The following is a 26,367-nucleotide window of genomic DNA, read 5'->3' as shown; positions in this document are numbered from 1 at the left end:
ACTAACCATCTGCTTTAATTCTTAGTACAATAGTAGGTCATGCTTTAAAGATGGATTGCTTGAGGACCCAAATATAAAAAATAATACTGGAAAAAAGTATGTAGAAAAGAGAAGCAAATTAATTTATGTAACAACATTGTGAGGGAAAAAAAAGAGAGAGAATAAGATGGAGCTTATTTTATCTAAAGACTACAGCACCAAGGGTAGCATTTATATATTGATATGCCTAAGCAATGTGTAGTCAAAATAAAAGGAGGGGTGACAGGAAGGTAATTTTGTATTTTCCACTGAGGTTAGAAAGAGAGAATAGGCTTAAATTGTACAAACATGGATTTAATTTATATTTTGGGAATAATTTTACTGGAAGGCTGATAAAACTTTCAAATCTCTTAAAAGCAGAGCCAGGGAACTTCCTTGTTTCTAGAGCTTCAAGAAGAGTCTTGTTAAAATATGATGTTGTCCTGAATAAAAAAGATGGTCAAAATGTCCTGTCAGACCCCCCAAGATTGCATAATAAATAGGGGTCAGGCATCCTAAGACACTACTTCTAACTCTTCAATAAAGTGATTTTAGATATAGTTTAATTGATCAAAACATGACAACTCCAATAGCAGCTGTTCAGAAAAAGCCATTTCCAAGAATTACTAATAGTTAGACATGTTTTCCTTTCTGCTGCCTATTCAGTCAATACAAGTCTGCTGATTTTTGAGATTATTGTAACAAAAAAACAGTACATTATAACCATATAACTACATTGTATTGAACTTTATTGACCTGTTTACAAGATAAAAAATTGACTAATTGAAATTGAAAAACCATGTTTTTAGATGTGTAACAAAACCAACTCAGATAGTTCTTCAATTAGGATAGCTGAGTAAAGAAATTAAGGACAACTACAACATTGTTGAATTGGTTTATCTGAAAGCAGTAGCATTCTCTGTATCTTAACCCCTTCCTGGAGAAGGGGTGAAATCTTATTCTGCTACCCAGAATTCAACACAGTTGGGCAGTGTTTTGAAATTCATTAAGCTTGAAAATGATGGCATTTGAAATATGTAACTGCATTCCTATTAACTCTATATGAGATAAGTAGTGTTGTCATGTCGCAGAGCTGTCAGGTTTTTGCTGGGTCTCACCATAAATGTCTGAAGGAAATCAGCCTTCCACAAAGTTGGGCCAGTAATTGTTTGAAAGAAAACAAATATTCTGTTAAAAAGTAATTTCTCATATAACTTTACGAAGATTTTAGGAACTGAATAGATTGTCTTTGAGTATTTATAAAGCTGTCAAGTAAAAGAACTTTGTTCTCCTTGTTTCCCCAAGTCCCAAAGGACAAAAAAAAAAACAAACAAACAAACCCAAAACAAAAAGTCGAAGTTATAGTGGCAAATGAAGGCTTAATATGAAGAGATGGGGGAAATGCTATTAATTAAGAATTTTCCAAAGTAGAATCTACTGCCTTGGGAGATAGATTTTCCTTCAATTGGGGTATTAACATGAAAGCCAAATGATCGTTTGTTGGGGGATGATGTTGTTAATAATAGTAATTGTAATGATAATGATTTGTAAAGTGCTTTATGAATATTAGCTCTTCTATTTTTCACAAGAATACTAGAAGGTACCTGCCATTCTTATTCTTATTTTCCTAATTTTTTAGATGTGGAAACTGAGACAAACAGAGATCAAATGATTTGCCTAAAGTCATACAGCTAGAAAGTATTTGACACTAGATTTGAACATAGGTCTTCCTGAGTCCAAGACAATGTTTTAGATTAGATTCCTGGTCAAATATTGTTTGGACTAGGTTATATCTGACATTCTGTGCGGGTGCTATAGAAGCAATTATATATATGTAAAATGATTTCCATCCATATCTCTGTGTCATACTCTTACCTATACCCTCTTGGTCTTTGAGGGAGCAGGCTCCAGATTCAGCTCAGCTCTTACATAGCACTGGTCTCATCAAATACTTGCTAGCAACATTGCTAAATCTTTCTAGTGAGCTGGAAGTGTGCTCCTTGAGGATTTTATATTATACTGACTCCTAAATTTTTATGGTTTTCTCCCATACAAACAAAGGAACAGACAAAGATCTGAAAAATGGCTTCATAATGGAAAGGAGACCTTAAAGCTGTCCTCCTTACCTTATGGTGTCTCACCATAAACAAAAGAGTCACCAAGGCTCCCAGACTCAACTGAAGCAAAAAGCTTTGATATTCTAAAAGTGGTTCATGCATCTAATAATTGAACTGATTGTTCTTGATATGAGAGAAGAGAGCTGTCCATACTTGAGTAATAAATGAGAAAGGTGATTTGTACTCTTTACTTGATGTAGTGATACTTGAGCCATATACCTAACATTTTATAGAACATAGACTAACATTTTATATTTAGACAAAGGTTTTTTGTTTATTTACTGTTGCTATCACATTTTTTTGTACCTTTAATGAAGGATTATTTCCAAAAACTCTCTGGATGCTGGATAATTAGATAGCTCTACCAGAGGAAACAGGGCTAATGTATGTGGTAATGGGGTGTTGGGGGAAGCAGTATTGTAATATATTTCTCTTCGGCTCTTTGTCCTACTTTGTGGTAGGCACCACTATGTTGTGGGCTGAGGATATAAAGAGAAACTTTCCTACCTTCACTCCTTAGAGATATAAGAAGTTCACAAGTCTAGATAGAGTGGGAAAGTTCTAACAACTAAGGAATCAAAAGAGAATTAATAGATGAGTCTTTGAAGGAAGACAAGCATTCTGAGAGGTGGAGGTAAAATTGGAGTCTATTTAAGGCACAGCTGATGACTTGTGGGCATGTTCATTAGTAGGAGATGGAGTCCCCACTCCAGCAAATGGCTAGCAGTCCAGTGGCTTCTCCCTCTGAAACTTTTCTAGAACTATACCTTTACCCTAAGTATTTCAGTTCATGTAGGTTTTTCCAGCTTTTTTTGAAATCATGCTGTTTATCATTACAATAATAATATAATGTCATCATATACCAGCTTGGTCAGCCATTCTGCAATTGATGGGCATCCCTTTAATTTCCAATCCTTTGCTACCACAAAAAGAATAGCTATTTTTTTTTACTAGTAGATTCTTTCCATCACTTTTTTTTTATCTTCCTGGGATATAGACCTAGTAGAGATACTACTGGATCAAAGGATATGCATTGTTTTATATATAGCCCTTTGGGCATAATTCCAAGTTATTCTCCAGAATGTTTATATCAGTTCACAACTCTACCATCAATGCATCCCCTCCAACATTTATCATTTTCCTTTATTGTCATATTAGCCACTCTGAAACGTGTGAGATGGAATATCAGAGTTGTTTTAATTTCCGTTTCTCTAATCAAGAGGAATTTTAAAACATTTTATTTGATATAAGCTTTCAGGGATATAAATCCCCTCCCCCAAGTACTGCTTTGATGGTATCCCATGAATTTTGATATGTTGTCTCTTCATTCTCTTTAATGCATTCACTGATTATTTTGATGATTAGCTCCTTGACCAACCCATTTTTAAGAATTAGATTATTTAGTTTCCAATTAATTTTTCATTTGCCTTTCCGTGAACCCTTATTGATTGTCATTTTTATTGCCTTGTGATCTAAAAAATTTGCATTTATATTTCTGCTTTTCTACATTTGGTTGTGAAGATTTTAAAGTAATTTTTTTTTTCTTAGAGAGGCTTTGGGATAGCATGTGTGGTGGTAGTGGATGATATTTTTACTATTTCCCTCTTCATTTCCTTGCCCTGCTATGTGGCAGGCATTGTATTGAGTGTTGAGCATGTAAAGACAGAAAGAGAAACTTTCCTGCCTTTTTCATTTCTTGCATTCTCTTGGGGTTCTTATACACATACACTATAACCTAAATGTCAGAGTCTTGACAAGACATGGCATAGTTTTCGTTTAGTCTCCAGGAACAAAGTTTGAAATGAGATTAAAGAATGGATATCAACTAACCAAAAGATACCAAGGAACAGTTGTATTAAAAGCTTTTAGTGTTGACCTATATGAGGACACATATGGAAAAAGATGATGAGGTAAAGTCAATAACTAGGGGCAAAAAAGGGAGGATTTGGAATCAGATGCCCTCTTAAACACCTTAGTTCTTAGAAAATTTTGACATAACATGTAACCTTTCTGAACCTCATCATACTGCCTGGCAAAAAGTAGACACTTACTAATAAATGCTTATTGATTTGACTTGACTTAATGTAATAGGTTGGTAGGATGATGTCTAAATTCCTCCCAGCTCTAGATATCATTATTTTAATTTTTGTTGAGGAAGGAGAAAAAGAGAAGGAATGGAAAACAATTTGTGAGATAGGTGACTACTTTAATATTCTTTCCTCGATAATTTGCTTTTTCTGAAGGACTTGTTTATTTTTATATCTTTTGTGTTATTTTCTGAAAATGACACAAATAATTAAAAAGTAAGCTGATATGAGGGGTTATTTCAGGAAAACAAGTCTTGGAGTCAATGTTATTCAGCTCCATCATGATAGCCTCCTCATGAATCTTTCACAGTGTAGCAGCTAATGATTATGTTGATACACCTGAATCATCAACAAGCGGATAAGTTGTATAGATTCCATTTGAGAAGAGCACTATGTGGTAAATTATAGAAAATTTTCCATAAAAGAACTTTTAAAAATATATATTATTTAGCTGTTAGAAAACTTGGTTATCCAGATATATTTCTAGAAGGCAGAGACTTTTTCACTCTTGTCTTTGTAACTTAGTGTTTAGAATAGCGTGTGGCACATTCCAAGAATAGGGAATATCAGACCTATAATTTCATTGGTACAGAGAACCCCTAGGTGAGGAAATTCCTTCTGTCTATGAAGGCTGGCACCTTCTCTGCAACTTATGGTCTTAAGAAATTGCCAAGAGAACCAAGAGGTTAAGTAACTTGTTCCCAGCCATGTAATCAATGTGTGTTAGAGGCTGGACTTGAATCCAGGAGTTTTGGGTCCAAGGCTAATGTTATCAACACTATTTCACATTGTTTTTCACATAATGATGAATTAATAAATTGTTGTTGATTGATTCTAGAGAACTGTGGCCAGAGTTTTATATATATATGTTTATAAGTCAAATAGTGCAGTAGGTAAGATCTCTGGATCTGAAATCAAAAAGACAAGATCAATTCCCATCTTAGACACTTACAAGCTGTATGACTAGAAAAGCCATAGCTTCTCTTGGCATCAGTTTCCATATTTATAAAATGAGGTAAAAAAACCATCTGCTTTCTTGGGTTGTGAGGATCAAATGAAATGACATATACAATTCATTGTAGATGAGAAAGTACCATAGACATGCTGGCTATTAATTATTATTTTTTTGGCTTATGATATATTGCTATTTCTTGTTATGCATTATCATAAAGCATAAATAAGTTTATCTAAGAAGTCCAAAATATTTTTTAAGAAAAACTTATCTTCTGTCACAGAATCACTATTAAGTATTGGTTCCTAGGCAGAAGAGTATTATGGCTAAGGAATTAGGTTTAAATGTCTTACCTAGTATCATACAGCTTGGAAGTGTCTAATGCCAGAATTGGTCCTCCTCTCTATCCACTTCGTCACCTAACTGCCTCAAGTAGTTGACATTAAAAAAAATTAAACAAACTTACCATTGTTCTTATCTGTGTCTCTTTAAAAATAATTCTACCTCTCCTTCCATAATCTAGTTTGATTTTCTGGAGAAATCTTTTGAACTTATAGTGTTATAGTAGTTTTGAACATATAGTGTTGGAATAGGAATAGACTAGGATGGCAACTAAAGTACTAACTACAGATGAGAAAACACTAGGCTTGCTTTGGGAGCCATCAGTATGTTTACATGTATATACATATGTACCCTACGTGTTTGTATATGTGAAAATACATGCTAGTATCTGATGAATTGATAAGAATTAAAAGCAAAAGAAAAGTATTCAAATATTAGTGAGTTTTAGAAAGCTTGCATCTATAGCTAACTAAATACTCCTTTGTTATCACCAAACCAATATCTCTCAATCAAAGAACCTATATGTTCTAAAATATTTATAGCAGCTCTCTTTGTGGTAGCAAAGAATTGTAATTTGAGGAGATGCCTATCAATTGAGGAATGGCTGAACACGTTGTGGCATATGCTTGTGATGGAATACTACTGTGCTGTAATGATAAGCAGGTTTATTTTTTAAAAATCATGGAAAGACCTACATGACATGATGAAGAGTGAAATGAGCAGAACCAAAAGAACATTATATATAACAACTGAAATATTGTTTGAAGAATGTCTTGTGTATATCCTCTTTCAGAGAAAGAAACTGATAAATGGAAACCAGTAAGATATACTTCTATATATACATATATCTTTTTGTCAAATGATGTCTTCTCTAATGCAGGGATGGCAGGAAGGGTGGGAGATATCTGGGAATTTTGCTGTAACAGACAAATAAATGAATAAACTTTTATATATATATATATTTATATGTATATATAAATATATATATATATATATTACAGATCATAGATTTTCCAGGTTCATATCTTGTTGATATTAAACCTCATGCTACAGACTTACTTGAATGTTTTTTATGCATGCAGTCTGTCTCCATAATCCAAGTCCCCCTTATTTTACATACAATCAGCTCCAAGGCATCTGTCATACAACTGTGTGATATTAATGATACTTTGCAGCTCCACCTGACAGGGTTGTTGTGAGTAAAGCACCCCTGTAAACCTTACGACATGATATAAAGATGAGTTATCATAAAAAAAAACCACCTCATCCCCAATGTAATATATCCAAAAACTTCAGAGTCAATGTAATGTTTCTTTGTAATGCTTTAGCCTAAGGTTGGTATGCAGAACAGTCTGCTTTGGATTTAAATTTGATATGAATAGTTTCATGCCATTCCAGTCAAAAGAAGAAAATATTTTGAGACCAAAATTCCTTGAAGATTTGGGGTAAATAAATATCAGTCTCAGTTTGGATTTTGCTTAGCTTTAGCCAAGTGAAATGATTGTGTGTGTGTGTATGTGTGGTTGCCTATATAGACATATAACTTTTATTTTTTCAAGACTTAGCACTAAGGATGAATGGTTGCTACTCTGTTTGGGTGAAGAAATTTTAGCAGTTGCAGAAAATAGCAAAAACATGAACCAAACATGGCCACCTCAATCTTTGACAGAAGATCTGCTGGGATACTGTTTCTACTTGTAATGGCATCAAAAGAGTTAGAAGCCTCCCCTGGAAACCTGTAAATCAAACTCAGAAATAACAATGATGTTACACAATATAAAAATGAACTGTGTAGAGCCTAAGGTGCCTCACCATCTCCTTTCCCAGACCAGCACTGCAAGCAATTCCTAAAGATGCCCATATTGGTAGTATTCCAGTAGTTGTCCCAGTGTTAAGGATATGTGGTGCTTATTTTTGTGGAATCCCCAAGAAGGGCAAGATTTGCTACTGCTAGAATGCAATAGTAGTACTTTCTCTATTAAATTTGCCCAGACCACATTTTGGAACATTAAACTGAAGCATAGGAAAAAAATCACCCTCTTAGAATTTGAGAGAGAGTAGGTGGGTTAATGTAAGGAATGACCCATTTAGAGTTAGAGGACTTGGATTTGTATCTTGCCTCTTCCATTTACTTTATATGTGACCTTGCCTTTGAAAAGTTACCACCTCTGGGGCAGCTAAGTGGGCTCAGCAGATAAAGAGCCAAGTCTAAAGAGGGGAGGTCCAGGGTTCAAATTTGGCCTCAGACACTCCCTAGCTGTGTAACCTTGGGCAAGCCCCTTAACCTCAATTGCTTAGACTTAGCTGTTCTTCTGCATTGGAACTGATACTTAAGATCAGTTCTAAGATAAAAGGTGAGGGTTTTTTTTTTTTTTAATGCTGCTACCTCTATGGAGGGATGGCAACCTACAGGAGTAGATAACCAATAAAGTTTTAGCTCTCATCAAGTGGCTGTTGTTGTTTGGTCATTTTTTTCAGTCATGTCTGGGTCTTCGTGACTTCTTTTGAGGTTTTCCTAGCAAATATATTGAAATGGTTTGCCATTTCCTTCTCTAGCTTAATAGATGAGAAAACCAAGACAAACAGGGTTAAGTGAGTTGCTTAGAGTCACAAAGCTATTAAGATGCTGAAGCCACATTTGAACTCATATCTTCCTAACTCTAGGGCTGGTTCTTTATTCATTATACAATCTAGCTGTCAATCTGATGACTACTAACTAATAAATAGCTATATTTCACTCCTTATTCCTTCATCCTCTCCTATGTTTATGTCAATTGGTGATTCTGAAAATAAAAAGAGAAAGATAAGAATGAAAATGTTTGAGAACACCATCAATGATATAAACACAGGATTTTGGTTTACAGTTCTGAGAATACACATTGCCAAAACGTTGAGACCAATATTGTATATTGCAAAAGTCTACATGTAATACTTGAGTTAGGATTATAGTAGCCAAAATGAAAGGGAGAAAGAAGAGATACAAGAACTGCAAATAGGAAGCTGTTTTTTTTTTCCCTCTTCCTCCATCTATATAGTGCATGTTGTTATGAAATGATTAATCCACCCTGTCTGTTTTCCTAGAGAACCTAACTTTTTATGAGGGGAAATAAGACTCTCAAAATAGTCAAGGAGAGGAGCTAAACCACAGATTTCAGAAATGTGCAGTTAATATAATTGGTATGCTTATAGTTCTTTAAATGGTTCTTTTAAGAATGGAATGGCATTTCTGTGATGGGAAAAACATTTAATTTTGATTTTTTGTCAATACATATGGAAAAATATCTTTGTTTTTCAAATTTATTCTAAATTCCATTTTATAACAAATTTATATGTGAGAGAATAGTTATATAATTCCCCTCAGTGTTATCCAGGCTGAGTAATCTCAGTTTGAAAATTTTTACATTGCTCTCTCTTGGTCTCCTTCTCCTCCCGTCTGAATATTGTTTATATTAGTGATGCTTTCTCTTGAATCATCTCCAAGATTGCCATGTGCTCTAAAAATTTTTAAGTTGAGACTTTCTGATAGTGGTATCTAAATATGGTAGCCTCAGCTTCCAGTGAGAACTCTAGCCATTTTCTAAAAACTCTCCAAGGACTTTGTATCATTTGCTGAGACTAAAGGACAACTGATATTAAGCACTTAAATGTCACTGTCAGAGAAAGCCAAATGCACCCCCTGTTTTTAGATGTATAACTTTTGTGAAGTTGAAATCATATATTTTATAAGGTTGTGATATGATCTCTTAATTGTTATGATTTGTCACCTCTCACTCTTTGGGAAAATATATATTTGGTTCAGGAGATTAAATACTTGGAACTCTATCAAAACCATTCTTAGTTATGACACTTGCCAGCCTTGAGATATAATCTTTCTCTTTAATATGCATGTACACATATGTGCACAAACACACATACACCTTTTTTCATTCCTCCACCATAACTACCATCACCCCCTGCTTTCAAACCAAAGAAAATCATTACATTAATAACTAAATTTGCTTTATGAAGTGTGACGTTGAGAAGAATTATTCTCTGATTCTATCCCTCTGTCTCTTCTGAAAAAAATCCCTCCTGAATTGAATGGAATCATTCAAATCTAGATTAAGTAAAATATCAAATTAATCAGACATCAAACTGAGAGATGTAACTAATTGGTTAGACCAGCCAAAAATAAATGAAAAAAAGGGGAGGCTTGGCGGGGGCATGTATAAGACTTAGCACATCAGACATAGATTCCTCATCTCTGTCATTATGGTCCAGTTACCTACAAAAACATTGAGGAAGTATTTGATTGACCTTGATACCTTGAAATGTGAACCATGGCAGTTTTAATGCCAGTGAGTGACCTTCATTTCTCTGGCAGTGAACTCTGTAGATTCTGGACTCAAGTGGCTGCAACAGCAGGGTTTCCTGAAGATGTTATAAGCACTTGGGCATGAAATTCATATTTCCTACCTACAGCATTTAACTGTCTCTTCTGCTGAATAGCAGCCCCCGCCGGCACTGACAGGGCAACATTACAAATCTTGCTGGGTGGCTTCTGTCTCTGCTAAAGTTGCTTTTGCCCCTGCATTTAAATGTTCTACTTACCATCGCGGCAGTTACATCACCTCATGACGAATAGCAAAACAATTCTACGTCCCTCAAGTCTCAGCAGGGCTATAAGTAGGATTTTATTGACAGTGTGGCATTACATTTAAGGGTCACTTCTAAAAAAAAGCACTACTTGGATTTTTACTACACAACTTTTTTTTCCCCTTTTCCATTTGGAAAGCTATTGCATGAAGCTAATTCTTTCCATGCATTTACTTTCCGTTTTTATTTCATTTTTGTAATGAACAATTGATTGTAAAACTAGGTCAGTTCAAGAGAGTACTTTCATCCTCATTTATGCTCTGATTCATATCTTTTAGACAAATAGGAAATTGCAGAGGCATTGTCAGTGATAAGCAAGGTTTTAATTGGGCCCATTATAAACCATTCTCCTGAAGCATCTAATTTGTGGCTCTTATTTCTTGTGACACTTAGCATAAACTATTTACATACTGTTTTTACAATTTCTAGAGTTAAACTTGTTAGTAAAAACAGCAGCAATACATATTTAATAAAACCCAGAATTGCCTTATATTCTTGACTTGAAAAAATAGGTTACATATTTATTCAGCTTTGATTCAATGGACATTTATTAAATATTAAATGTATGTAGGTGAGCCAGAGGAGTAGGAGGTGACACAAAGATATTTCACATTTTTCCTGCCCTTATGAAGCTTACAATCCTGTTACAAAATTTAGCATTATGACTTAGGAGATACCTTACCAGACTGGCTTACTAAGTCTGTCAAAAGACAAGGATTTGGACTGGAGATAGGAAATTCTGGGTTCAATTCTGATCTCAGAGATTTCCTAACTTTATAATCCTGAGCAAGTCACTTAACCCCACTGGCTAGCCTTGGAACCAATGCTTAGTATCAATTCTAAGAGAGAAAGTAAGGATGTTTTTTTTTTTTAAAGAAAAAGACTAGAATTAAAATTCCACATTTTATTCACAATCAGAAATAAAATACCAAGGGAATATAAAATGTATATAAAAATAGCCATGATACTGAAGATTTTAGCAAAGCTCTCAAAACTATACATATATAAATAATGGCATGCAATACAAACATACATATGACATGTATATATGGACAGTTACTTGATCACGGTATTTCTAGAGGAGAAAGATGAGAAAGCAATTCAATAAAAGTGTTGGAAACACTTCAGTGAGACTCTTTAATACACCATCCACTCTGATGGATGATACCCTACCAAGTATGAAAAAAAGAATACATCTCTATGGGATAAGTGGAGAACAGGTGACAGCAAGATGCTCAAACAGCCATTGGACGGGGTACTTGAAGTCCTGTGAGTTCAAGCATGGAAGGAATGTTTTCAGATATTCTTTTTTTAAATAATATTTTATTTGATCATTTCCAAGCATTATTAATTAGAGACAAAGATAATTTTCTTTTCCTTTCCCCCCCCATAGCCAACACATGATTCCACTGGGTATCACATGTGTTCTTGATTCGAACCCATTGTCATGTTGTTAGTATTTGCATTAGAGTGTTCCTTTAGAGTCTCTCCTCTGACATGTTCCCTCAACAGCTATAGTCAGGCAGTTACCTTTCCTCGGTGTTTCTACTTCCACAGTTTGTCCTCTGCTTATGGATAGTGTTTTCCTCCTGGATCCCTGCAGATTGTTCAGGGACAGTACACTGCCACTAATGGAGAAGTCCATTACATTTGATTATACCACAGTGTGTTTGTCTCTGTGTACAATGTTCTCCTGGTTCTGCTCCTTTCACTCTGCATCACTTCCTGGAGGTCGTTCCAGTCTCCATGGAATTCCTCCTCTTTATTATTCCTTTTTGCACAATAGTATTCCATCACCAGCATATACCACAATTTGTTCAGCCATTCCCCAATTGATGGGCATCCCCTCGTTTTCCAATTTTTGGCCACCACAAAGAGCACAGCTATGAATATTCTTGTACAAGTCTTTTTCTCCATTATCTCTTTGGGGTACAAACCCAGCAGTGCTATGGCTGGATCAAAGGGCAGACATTCTTTTATTGCCCTTTGGGCATAGTTCCAAATTGCCCTCCAGAATGGTTGGATCAGTTCACAACTCCATCAGCAATGAATTAATGTCCCTACTTTGCCACATCCCCTCCAGAATTGACTGCCTTTACTCTGCTGTCATGTTGGCCAATCTGCTAGGTGTGAGGTGATACCTCAGAGTTGTTTTTATTTGCATCTCTCTGATTATAAGAGATTTAGAACACTTCTTCATGTACTTATTAATAGTTTTTATTTCTTTATCTGAAAACTGCCTATCCATGTCCCTTGCCCATTTATCAATTGGACAATGGCTTGATTTTTTGTACAATTGATTTAGCTTTTTATAGATTTGAGTAATTAAACCTTTGTCAGAGGTTTCTATGAAGATTTTTTTCCCAATTTGTTGCTTCCCTTCTGATTTTAGTTATATTGATTTTGTTTGTACAAAAGCTTTTTAATTTGATGTAGTAGAAATTATTTATTTTACATTTTGTGATTCTTTCTATGTCTTGCTTGGTTTTAAAGTTTTTCCCCTCGCAAAGGTCTGACATGTATACTATTCTGTGTTTACCCAATTTACTTATGGTTTCCTTCTTTATGTTTAAGTCACTCACCCATTTTGAATTTATCTTGGTGTAGGGTGTGAGGTGTTGATCTATTCCTAGTCTCTCCCACACTGTCTTCCAATTTTCCCAGCAGTTTTTATCGAATAGTGGATTTTTGTCCCAAAAGCTGGGATCTTTGGGTTTATCGTATACTGTCTTGCTGAGGTCGCTTGCCCCCAGTCTATTCCACTGATCCTCCTTTCTGTCTCTTAGCCAGTACCAAATTGTTTTGATGGCTGCTGCTTTGTAATATAGTTTGAGGTCTGGTACTTCAAGGCCCCATCATTTGTGGGTTTTTTTTCATTATTTCCCTGGATATCCTTGATCCTTTGTTATTCCAAATGAACTTTGTTATGGTTTTTTCTAAATCAGTAAAGAAATTTTTTGGGAGTTCAATGGGTATGGCACTAAATAGATAGATAAGTTTGGGTAGGATGGTCATTTTTACTATAATGGCTCATCCTACCCATGAGCAGTTAATGTTTTTCCAATTGTTCAAGTCTAGTTTTAGTTGGGTGGAGAGTGTTTTGTAGTTGTGTTCATATAGTTCCTGTGTTTGTCTCGGGAGATAGATTCCTAGGTATTTTATTTTGTCTAAGGTGATTTTGAATGGGATTTCTCTTTCTAGTTTTTGCTGCTGAGCTGTGTTGGAGATGTACAGAAATGCTGATGACTTATGTGGGTTTATTTTGTAATCTGCAACTTTGCTAAAGTTGTTGATTATTTCGATTAGCTTTTTGGTTGAATCTCTAGGATTCTTTAAGTAGACCATCATGTCATCTGCAAAGAGCGATAGCTTAGTCTCCTCCTTGCCTATTTTGATGCCTTCAATTTCTTTTTCTTTTCTAATTGCTACTGCTAGTGTTTCTAGTACAATGTCAAATGGTAGAGGTGATAAAGGGCATCCTTGTTTCACTCCTGATCTTATTGGGAATGCATCTAGTTTATCCCCATTGCAGATGATATTAGTTGATGGTTTTAGATATATACTGTTTATTATTTTTAGGAACGATCCTTCTATTCCTATGCTTTCTACTGTTTTCAATAGGAATAGGTGTTGTATTTTATCAAAGGCTTTTTCTGCGTCTGTTGAAATAATCATGTGATTTTTGTTGGTTTGCTTGTTGATGTGGTCGATTATGTGGATGGTTTTCCTGAACCAGCCCTGCATCCCTGGTATAAATCCTACTTGATCATGGTGGATGACCCTTCTGATCACTTGCTGGAGTCTTTTTGCTAGTATCCTATATAAGATTTTTGCATCTATATTGTTTTCAGATATTCTTGAAGCATGATTTCAAGCCATGTGGCATCACTGCTAAAAGCTTATCTTGGTTTTCCTAATTCTGAATAGAGATTTGACTTCTTGTCTTCTGGTGCTGACTTGACTTCTTTGTCTTCCTTCACAATATGTGACACAGTGCCTTGTACTTAATAAATGTGCTGAATGAATGAACAGATGAAGAGAACTAACTAGGGAGAAATGCCATGTATAAATGTCATAGTGATTTCATTAATAGAAGGAATTCAGAAGGGAGGAAGATCTCTTTACCAAAATGCAGGATGCCATTTTCTTGTCAACTTAATTCTGAGGCAGCATAAGCTGGGCTCTTGTCATATGCAGAAAATATACTGACTTTGTAATCCTAAACAAGAAACTTCACCTTTTAAGAGTTTCTGGAATATTTCTGTGACTGAAATTGAACAACATTTGATGATCTTCAGTGATAGATGGAGTTGACTCACCTACATCTCTCTATGACAACGAAATCACAAGTTCGGCTCCCAGCCTTGTAGATTTCCTAAGCAAAAAATTGCTAGTATTCATGTAGTACTGCAAGATTTACAGCAGTGGTATCAAACTCAGAAGAAAACGAGGATCACTAAACTGTACATAAGGGTCCCTGGGAGCCTGTTGTTGATCATTTTAATAAGTAATTTGTCTTTTTAATTTTATTGTCTTTTTATTTATTTCATTAAACATTTCCCAGTTATATTTTAATTTACTTTGAGCCACACTTGGGAATGTTGAGGGCTGTATGTGGCTCAGTGGCCATGTATTTGACACCTACAATTTACGGAATGCTTTACATGTTATCTCATGTACCATGTAAGCTAGGTGCTATTATTATCCCCATTTTCAAGGAAATGGGAGTAGAGAGAGTTTAACTAACTTGATCAGGGCCACATAGCTCGTGAGAGATTGAGGTAGGATTTGAACTCAATTTTTTCTAACTCTATGTCTCATGTTTTCTATCCACTGAACAACCTTGTAGCTTGGTTGTGTATTAAGAGTTCCTGTGTTTGAAATTCATGTTTAAGTAACCCAGATTTCAGCATACTTCTCAAAGGAGGAAAAAATTGACCACTAGCAGATCTTATGGCTAAATGATCAATTATTGGATAACCTAAATGTTTGTGGAAAATCTTACTTAAAGAAAATATTTTTAAAAGTGTATTTATTGTACTTAGTTAAATTTCTTTTTAAAAAATCCAAGCCCAAAAATGTTGGGACAAGAATTAAACAGGGGAAAAAAGTGGATTAGGTTACCTTTGAGAAACTTTGAAACTCCCTTAATAACCATTTATTATTTCTTCTAGGAACAAAAGCCCATGATTTAATGCAACATTCTTTGGTATTGTTGCATAACTATGAGATATCAACACAACAGTATCAGAATGAGCAAGATAAAACATGTAACAGTGATATTATTTGATAAGCCCCAAATCTCTAACTACTGAGAAAGGATTTAACCTGCAAAAACTGCTGGGGAACCTGGAAAGTAATAAACTACATATATACTAATGTTTTGCACTATATACCAAGATAAGTTCCAGATGGATACCTGACCTAGATATTAAAGTCATATAAAAAAAAGTAGAGGAGCAATGGAGGAAATAACTTCTGTAACTGTGATTAGAGGAAGATTTCAATACCAAATGAGTGATAGTTAAAATTGAAGAACATAAAATGCATAATTTTAATTAAGAAAAGTTATGTTTATATGAACAAATTTGTTTTAATTAAAATTAAAAAAAAATTGTTAACTGGGACAAAATCTTTCCAATTTCTCTGATAAAGATTCACTATCTAAGATATATAAGAAACTAATTTAAATATAAGAATGTTAAGCATTTCTCAATAAATGAATGGTCAAAGAGAATAAATTTAGTTCTCAAGGAAAATAATTAAACTATCAATAGGTGTGAAAATGCTATGAATAATTAATAATTAGAGAAATGCAACTAAAAATAATTCTGAGATTCTACCTCATATCCATCAGATTGGCAATGATAAAAAAGAAAAAACATAGTTGTTGGAAAATCTGTGAGAAAGCAGGCACATTCTTGGTAGAGATTATACAGCTATTTTGGAAAACAATTTGGAACTATACCATATATATATATATAATGTCACTGAACTTTAGATGTAGTTTTAAATACCAATGTCACTACTATTCCTATATCCCCAAGAGTTCTAAGAAAGATGAAAAAGTCTCATATGTACAAATACTTTCTTTAGCAGGTCTTTTTGTTATAGTAGAGAGCTGGACACTATGGAGGTTACCATCCATTGGGGATTGCTAACAAATTATGCTAAATAAATGTAATGGAAGATTATTTTACTCTAAGAAATGACAAAGGAGATGGTTTCAGAGAAAACTGGGAATACTTGTACAACCTAATGAAGAGTGAAGTGAGCAGAACCAAAAGAACAAATGATACAATAATAACAGAATTATACAGAAAAATAATATCAAAACCTTTACTTTGTTCAGTGCAAAAATTTAGCACAGTTTTAGAGAACCATTGAGGAATCTTCCTACCTACTTTCTGGTCAGGAAGTGATGGATTCAAAGTGTAGGCTCATATACACCCAATTTGGGAATTTGTTTTATGTTAGTGCATATGAAGATGTTTTTAAAATTAGGGCAAGAAGGTAGGGGAGAGAAAAGAGAGCAATAAAAAAAAGAGAATCCTTAAAGCATTTTTCAGTTACACAGAAGAAAACAGAAGGAAGGTTTGAAGGTCAAAAGGAAACACAGACAAATAGGACAATATATATTGAATTAAACCTATTCTTGAAAGGACTTGTATCTATCTATATCTTTCCATGTGTCTGCCTTGAATGTTTTCTCTTCAAACCTTCTTAATTTTATGACCCTTTCTACTTTTTCCCCTTAGCGAATCAGAATCTGACTAATATCTACATCTCTTTAGCAGAAGGAAAATACCTAGAGCTCTAGTACATACAATAGGCTAAGAAAATAGTAAAGGCAAGTTTTATTTAACCCAATGTATTCTGGATTATCAAAGTCATCATTCTCCACCAATGAGAAGAATCTTATACAAAGGGACTGTGAGACTCAGATTGCTTTGAGGAAAACAAATAACAATGCAAAGGACTGACATCTAAGCCCTTAAGAAGTCAAGTCGTCTAGATACCTTTCTTTTTTCCTTTCCAGTGTCTCAAATTTATGTAAGCCTCCAGATTTAGAGTATTTCTATGGATGGGCTACTCTAAATGAGGTAAGAGTTTGTGGTTTCTGTGGAATTAAGTCTAATGATCTCTCACCAACTTCACCAATCACATAGTCCTAGAGCACTGAGTAATCAATCTCAATCATTAATTAGAGTCTCATGAAACTAGGCTTTGAGCCCTTGGTTAAACAAACATTTTTCTTCTTTACTGAAACCTATAACCCAAGCCACTATACCAGATTTAAAATACAATTCATATGCTCTTCTTCTCAAGAAAAAACTGACTTGTTGGTAAAGAATCAAGGTAGTCATGGGAAAGGATTCAGTGATTCTGTCCTTAGTAGGAGGACAAAAAGGTAGCATGATCTGGAGAATTTACTTGACCAGCCTAGCTTCTTCTAAAAATCCAATATTAATTGTATAACTCAATGAGAACTGAGGAGACATCTTATACGTCTGAGAGGAACTTTATTAGGGAGTATCTTCATGCCTTTAACTCATTCAAGTTTTATTGTGCACATTTTTACCCAAACATTCAAAGATCTAAGTCTAGAATCATATAACCTTCTCGAGGTCTTTCATCAGAAAATGCTTTTTTAAAAGTATACTTGATTTTTGTACCCAAGTCCTAATATCAGGTACCAGGCATAAAACCAATATTGGCAGTAGATGTTGTTGTGCTTATTTTAAGTCAATAATTGGGTTCAAGTTCATGGACATAAGGAATTTAGGCATAAAACTGAAAAATCATGGAGGATGATAGTATGAGGATGATTTCTCAATCTGAAACTGACTCAAGATTTATGTCCTATTCTAACATCATCAGCCATGCTATTTATAGTATATTTTAAAATAAAATCCATTACTCTCTGTCTTAGAATCAATACTGTATATTAGTTCCAAGGCAGAAGAACAATAAGAGCTAGGCAGTGGGTATTAAGTGACTTGTCCAGGGTCATAGCTAGGAAGTGTCTCTCATCTCTTGGACTGGCTCTCAATCCACTGAGCCACCTATCTGCCCCCTTATGCTATGCTTTTATTATGGTCACACTTTTCTTTAACTGAGATAATCATGGATTTACTTTTATTTATATTTGTTTGTTTACCATCATCATCTGCCTTTGAGTCCTACCTTCTTTTTCTCTTTTAACAAGTAATATTCAAAAATTAATTAAGATTTGTTTTGAAACAAAGCCCCAGCAAGGCTGTTGGATTTGACTGTATTCTTGATTTTGTTGGAATTAGCCAAAAGTGAAATGGCCTAGGCATGTAAATACTTCTCTATCTTGTTCCAGAGATGTAGCTTTCCTAGTATACCTTTCTAATTGATTGTCAGGATATTCTTTACATCTTCAATAACCTGGAAGATGGAGACTGGGCTGAGAGGCATTGACTGGTGACTTTAGGGGCAGAAGAAATCATGATGCTATTAAAGTTGATTCTTCAAGCTCTTCATTTTATAAATGAGAAAACTGAAACCCTAAGAGGTTTCAGGCCCAAACAAACCATCCTGCTGGCAAGGCTACTGACACTCGTACCCTTGTTTCCCTCCTATATATAGCCTGATTCCCTATATAGCCACAAGTCTTATGCAATCATTTGCTTCACCCTGTGAACCAAACCCAGGCATGGATCAGCTTTTCTGGTCAGGCTAACACAGGAATCAATGTAATCGATTTCCTCGGTGACTTCATTTTTTCCATGTCATCATGGTAACTAGGGCAACACAGTAGGCTTCTGAGACAGAGGGGGTCCATGGGTCATTCCAACTACTTAAAGTGGAGGCAGCATAATTGCTGACTTTGATATAGTACTCTCATTTTTACAAATACATAAAGTAACTTAGCTTCAGAAAAATCTGTGAGATCAGTGTCATTATTATTTCCATTTTATAAAAGAGAGAGGTAGAATTGATAAAATTTAATTATTGTCTAGATAATAATAGCTGGTTAATGTCTGAGGCAGAATTCAAATTCATTTCCTACAGACTGTAAGTTAAATAATCTGAGTTTTTTAATTGTTATTTTACATTTGTTTTTTGTTACCTTAAAAAACCTAGTTAACTCCCTTCCCTTCCCTCCCACTACTAGAGAAGGTATTGTTTGACAAAATGATATGTACATATAAAACTACTTATTTCTATTTATCATTTCTTTCTCTGGAAGCCATTCTGCAACAATATTTCGGTTGTTGTATATAATGTTCTCTAGTTCTGCTCATTTCACTATTAATAATTCCATGTTTTTACAAAATTAACTTGTTCATCATTTCTTATGGTACAGTAGTATTTTATCACAATCATGTCCTACAACTTGATTAGCCATTCCCCATTTGATAGGGAATTTTCCAGGTCTTTGCCATCACAAAGAGAACATCTATAAATACTTTAGAACATATAGAGTCTTTTTGTTTCCCCTCAATCACCTTAGGAAATAAACCTAATAGTGGTATTGCTGGGCAAAAAGTTTTATAACTTTATATATAAATATATGTGTATATATATATAATAGTATAGCTATATAAGTTTTACAGCAGTTTTATAACTCTTTGAGCATAATTCAAGATCACTCTACAAAATTGTTGGACCTGTTCACAATTCCACTAATGGTGTATAACTATCCCCATTTTTCTATATTCTTTCCAACAACTTGTCATCTTACCCTTTTATCATTTTAACCAATCCAATACATGTGATTTGATATCTTAGACTTGTTTTGATTTGTATTTCTCTAATCAGTTATGATTTAGAACATTTTATATAGGTATATATAGCTTTGATTTCTTAATCCAAAAATTATATTTTCATTTTTCCTGACCAATTATCAATTGGGGAATGGCTCATATTTTATATATTTGTCATAGTTCTCTATATATTTTAGATATTAGATCTCTCTCCAAGAAATTATAAGAATTTTACCTAGCTTACTGCTTCCTTTCTAATTTTGGCTGCCTTAGTTTTATTTGGGCAAAAAACTTTTCAGTTTAGTGTATTCAAATCTATCCATTTTTATATCTCCCAATGTTTTCTAACTCTTGTTTATTCCTAAATTCCTCCCCATCCATAAATGCAATGGGTAATTTGTTGATTATTCGAATTTGTATGTAATAGTGATGGCAAACCTATGACACAGGTGCCAAAGATGGCATTCATAGAATTCTCTGTGGGTATGCAGCCACCCTCCTACACCCCACCCCAGAGTTCTTTACTAGAAAGACAGAGGAACTCAGGTGGAGTTGCTCCCCTCCTCCTATCCATTTTCTTTCCCCTGCCCTTCTGCCCAGCAAACTAATGTAAACACACAGAAAGGTAAGGTGGATGGTTCACGGGTGACAGAGCTGGTGGGGAATAGAGCCCTCAAGGTACTCCCCTTCCTCTCTCCACACTTACTGAGGACATTCCTCACTTCACCCACCCATCCTTGCAGCAGCCCAATGAGAGTGCTTCTCTCCCCTGTGTGGGATAAGGAAGGTGCAGGGTACACCCAGAACTTGGTTTGGGGGAGGGACATGGCACATAGTCCCTGGGTGGGGGCAGGCATGGCACTTGGTCTGGGGAATGGGATCCAGCACTCTGTTTCTAAAAGGTTCACCATCACTCATATACTATATTTATGTCTATGTCATGTATCCTTTTTGATCTTGGTAAATTGTGTAAGATTTTGATCTATATCCAGTTTCTGCCATACTGCTTTCCAATTTTCCCAACAATTTTTACCAAATCTTACCAATTTTTACCAATAGTGAATTCTTATTCCAAAAATGTGGAACTTTGTTTTTGTCGAACAATAGGTTGCTCTAATCTTTTACAACTGTTTGTCATATTTCCATCCTGTTCCATTAATCTACTTTTCTTTCTCAGCCAATATATGTTTATGAAAATAAAAGATCAAGAATGTCAAAGAATTAATGGAAAAAATGTAAAGGAAGATTTACCAGTATCAAAGTAAAAAAGTTACATAGTCACAAAGTCACATAGTGTTAGAGGGAACCATAGTGGTCATATTGTCCAACTCATGCTCTAAAAAGAGATTTTTGATACTTTGCCCCCAACAAGTGATTTTCTAGCATCTACTTAAAGAAATCCATTGGAAGAATAAAAGACTCCCTCTGAAGGCAGCTGATTCCTCTGTTACATTATTCAAGTTTATTAGGAATTAGCCCATTTAAACTTCCATTCACTTTGTTCTTTGTCCTTTCCTCTGAAACCAAAGTAAATAAGTCAAACCCGTATTAAGTTTCCCTAAAAACAGATATAGAAGACATCAATATACTTCTTTTTTCTCTCTTGTTCTTTTTCAACCAGTCTGACAGTAGAAATTTTCTCCCTTCAGCAACCTCTTGCATTCCTATCCTTAAATACAGGAATTGGATCTGTAAGAAAACTTAGACATCATCTCACTCTATCCTCTCTTTTTCCAGATGAGAACTTTTATGGCTCAGAGAGGGGAAGTAGCTTGTTCAAATGTTGTGTAGATTTTTTAAGTAGTTAGCCAAGATTTGAAAACATATCTTCTGATTCCCAAATCCAGTGCTCTTTCTAGCCCATCCATGCCTATCCATTCTATGTGATTCTTTTCTATGTACCACAACAGTTTACTACAGGAATTCAATCAATATGTCAAGCCTATTCTTCCCTTTCTTCTAAAATATCAAAGATATCAGTGGATCAGAAGGGATCTAATGATCTCTTGCTGTTACCATATTAGTAGCTCATCTTCATTTTCACTCTTAGGGGTTTTTTTTTTGTTCTACCATATTAGATGCTTTAAAAAATATAATAAATAGCAAGCACAATATAATTGTTTTTGGAACATATTTACATGAATTGTGTATTGTGATCTCCTCTGGAATATTGTTTGTGAAAGACTATTTCATAATAAAAAATTCATCAAGGCTGTCCTTGATTTACGTACAAATGTTTCTAATAAAAGTTTTATATATGTGAAAATAGGTATTTAGAATCATGTTTATGTTTTTCAGTCTTCTTTTTAGTTTGTTGGTATTAAGAAAATAAAATACTTCATCCATATATTTTGTATCTTGCTTTCCTTCAGATATCTTATAAATCAGTATTTTATAATCATGTCAGTTCTAGCACAGGACATTTCCATGTATGGCTGTGAAATTTTGCTACATTTTCACATCTTTGTTCTCTTTATTGAATTCATATCCCTCATGTTTTAGACGAGGAAATTAAGAAACAAAAAGATTAAATCACACAGATATTAAATATGTGAGGAAAGATTTTAACCCACATCTTCCTAACTCTAAATCCAGTGTTTATTAAGTCAATTTCCTGTCACAGTTCCTTAATTTGTGTCTATGTCTTTCCTTTTACCCACAGTATTTTTATCATTAATTATTTATTTAAAGGCATAAAATTGGAGTTTTAATTGAATGCCATTTATTTTTTCATTTTTCTTCTTTAGTTTTGTATATTTTTTATTTCTAATAATTCAAGGGTCAGCTCATTCAAGAATGACTTCAACATCAGTAACAAGCTGTTCTTAACTGTGAAAAATAAAAATAATTACATTTTTGTCATGTTATTTGGGGTTTACCATGTCTAGTTCCTGATAAGTATTTTCTCAAAGATAGTATTCATAATATATATGTGTGAGCATCATATGTTGCCTACAAGTTCTAGCCTTTTATCTATTGATTTATATTTTTCAATGTTTATCACCATCCTTACCCATCTCCATTTTTGTCTTGAAGTAACTGGGCATAAAAGTATATGTGTATTTAATTTGTAGAATTTTCTTGATTTTTTTGTAGATCTTCCCTACATTTTCATCCTTTTAAAATGATGTAAATGAACAAGCTACAGTTATTTTATGGTAGTCTTTTAAAATATATTTATTGTGATGACTGCAATATAAGATGACCAAATGCTTTATTTTATCACATTTCATGTTGCCTTTGGGCACATGTTAAAACCAACTGATAATTTTCTTATTTTCCTCTCAGAGGAGAACTTGTGAACCATTTCTTCATTTAGCTATGCATTCCTTCTTTACTAGAGTTGGGATTGTAATGAAAATGTCAAGACTAATAAAATTCAGTTGTTCCAGTACTATGTCAACTTGTTAATCAACAGAGAAGTCATATTTAGAATATCCACAGAGAAGTCAAAATTAGCAGATTACATAAAAAGTCCATGATTGTTAGTACTCTCTGGCTCCTTATCGATCACTCTATCATCATTTGTAGAATCAGAAGGAAGCTGAACAGAACCATATTAAACATTTTTTCCTTTTTTCCATGAATTGCTTTGGTCAAAGAATTTGTCACTAAGTGACCAACCTACTGATTATTATTTATCTGTTTTTAACAAGGATAGTCCTCAGAATGCATATCCAGTCTGTTTCTGGGACCATACTTAGAGTCTTTCCAACATAGAACCTTTGAACACTTGACTCCTTCAAGTGCACCTCCATGATGAGATATCAGACTAGTGGAACTTTTCTTCTGTAACATGTTGAAAATCTAAGAGGATTCCTTTTCCAGAATATTTGTCTAAGGTGATCTCTGAGGCTCCTTTCATTAGAATCTCCATTATAGTATCACATGGCTTACAAGCAGTCTTCTGGGCTCTTGAAAACCTGCAGTGAAGGAGAACTCACAATCTCTCTCCAGCCCAAATTACTTTTTATCTTTTCTAATTATCAGGAAGTTTTTCTTGACTCAAAATTTTAATTTGACTTTCTGAATTTCTAATCATTAGTTCTACATTTATTTTCCAGAATCAACTGAACACATCTATGTCTTTTCTCTACATGACATCAAATACAGTTTTCATGGTGCCTCTGAGTCTTCTCATCTCCAAACTAGTTGTTCCTAATTCCATAACTAATCTTCATATGATTTGAACTCAAGGCCATTCTTCATCTTGGTTATCATGTTCTGGATATTTTCTAAATTATGAACATCCTTCTTTAACTCTTTATCCCAGAACTAAACATCATATAATTAGGTCCTGATTTGTACAAATGTTGAATTTATTGAAATAGTTATAATTTTTTAAATAACACTATTGAACCTCTAATTATATAAAATTAGATAATTGGTTCCAATGCAATGGAAGTATGCCGCACAAATTTGAGTAATTTTGACCCCTTCCAGAGAACATTATGCAAATAAATCAGGACATAGCTACATGTGTGCTCTAAACAGAGCAGAAAACAGCAGGACTATTGACTCTATACTTGTCTTTTATAAAAAATAAAAACTTTAAATTGTTTTTTTCAATGAACAAAAAAAATTTTTTTCTATTTATCCCCTAACCCCAAGACACACATTGTGCAGAAAAGAAAAAGAAATAAGAAAATCTTGGTATCAAATATGCATATTTAAGTAAACCAAAATTTTATATTGGCCATGTTCAAAAATATGTTTCAAATTCTATACCTTAATCCAGTACAGTTAGCATACTCCATTGGTCTCCTAGAATCATGGCTGGCCATTTCATTGATCAAAGTTCTGAAGTCTTACAAAGTTGTTTATAATAAATAAGTAAAAGGAGTGAACATTAATTAATTCCCTACTATCTGCCAGGCACTGTGTTACCTACATTACAAATACCTAATTTAATCATCACAACAACTCTGGGAGGCAGGCGCTGTAATTATTCTTATATTACATTTGAGCCAACTGAGACATATAGCTATTAAGTGAGCCTGGATTTGAACTGTAATTTTCCTGACTCAAAACCCAGTGCACTGTCCAGTACAACATTCCCTTGTTTTTGCTATTTTACCATGCATCTGTTCATAAAAATCTTACTTCATTTCTCTGAAACCCCCCCCCTTTTATTATTCTTTATGGGAAAATAATATTCGTTCATTTCCAAATTTTGAGCAACTAGCCATGCTTCTTTTACTACAGCCTAACATCACATTAATTTGTCTGGCTGCCACATTACATTGCTGAGTCATACTGAGTCATCCCAAAATCTTTGCAGATGAATTGCTTTCTAACTACCCCTGTCTAATCCTGTAGGTGTGAAATTGATTTTGCACATAAACATAAGACTTACACTTACCCATATTTTTGGATTAAATTCAACTCCAAGCTCTAATTTGGCAAGATATTTTTGGATCCTGACTATCATTAAGTGGGTCAGCTGTCCCTCTCAGGTTTGGGTCACCCAAAAATTTGAGTCTTTGATAAAACTACTTCATGACACAGCACTGAGCACAAAACTCTGTCACTATCTACTAGATACATTCACATCTAACTATAATAATTACAATATGAGTATAGCCATTCAGCCAGCTATAAATTCACTGAACTTTGTTGTCTTCCCTTCTTCTCCACAAGAATGGTATAATAAACTTTATAAAATAAAAGCTAAATAAATTGAATCTAAAATACTCTCCTGATATACCATTTTAATAACTATAAGATAAAAAGAAATAAGATTTGTTTAAAGTAAGCTGTTCTTTATGAGGCCATGTTGATACTTTGTAATCACTTGCTGTTCACTCACCATTTAAAAAATGATCTATAGTAGAAACATTCTAGGTGAGTCAGCCAAGTGGTTCAGTGTATAGAGAGCCAAGCCTAGATTTGAGAGGTCCTGGGTTCAAATTTGATTTCAGAAACTTCCTCGCTTTGTGACCCTGGGCAAGTCACTTAATCCCCCCACTGCCTAGCCCTTACTGCTCTTCTGCCTTGGAACCAATACATATTATTGATTTAAGATGGAACATGAGGATTAAAAAAAAAAAAGAAAAATTCTAGGAATTAAATTCAAGGTCATTGTCCTATAGACCTATTCTCTTTTTAAGATGTTTAGACATTTGTCATTTTCTAATCTTGCAGTTATGCCAATTTTGATAATATTTTAATATTGCTGACAATTATATCAATCATATTTTCTACTTCTTTAAGGACCTTTGTGAAATGCAATGTTAAGGACTTTTGATGAAACTAGTTGATTCCCACACCATGAAAATCAAAGAAACAGAATGAATTTCTATTTTGTACTTCTTCATTTATGATGAATGTAATAGTTTAACAAGTATCCCCTATCCCAAATGTTCCTGAACATTTAGGATCTTTCTTCCTTCCACTTATAAATTAAGATAGTACTCTTATAAGTTTTTAATAAAATCATTATTAAATAGAATTAACCTCAATAAGAAGTCCATACAACA

At 34.2% G+C, this 26,367-nt stretch overlaps 1 protein-coding gene across 4 annotated transcripts in view; it reads left to right on the top strand.

Moving 5' to 3' along the window:
* Positions 1–26,367, top strand: part of PRKN (parkin RBR E3 ubiquitin protein ligase) — a 1,990,036-nt gene that overhangs the window by 1,079,565 nt on the left and 884,104 nt on the right. The window lies entirely within an intron of this gene.

The sequence above is a fragment of the Monodelphis domestica genome, chromosome 2 (genome assembly GCF_027887165.1).
Source record: "Monodelphis domestica isolate mMonDom1 chromosome 2, mMonDom1.pri, whole genome shotgun sequence".
Lineage (NCBI taxonomy): Eukaryota > Metazoa > Chordata > Mammalia > Didelphimorphia > Didelphidae > Monodelphis > Monodelphis domestica.
This window is presented reverse-complemented; position numbering and strand designations above follow the sequence as displayed.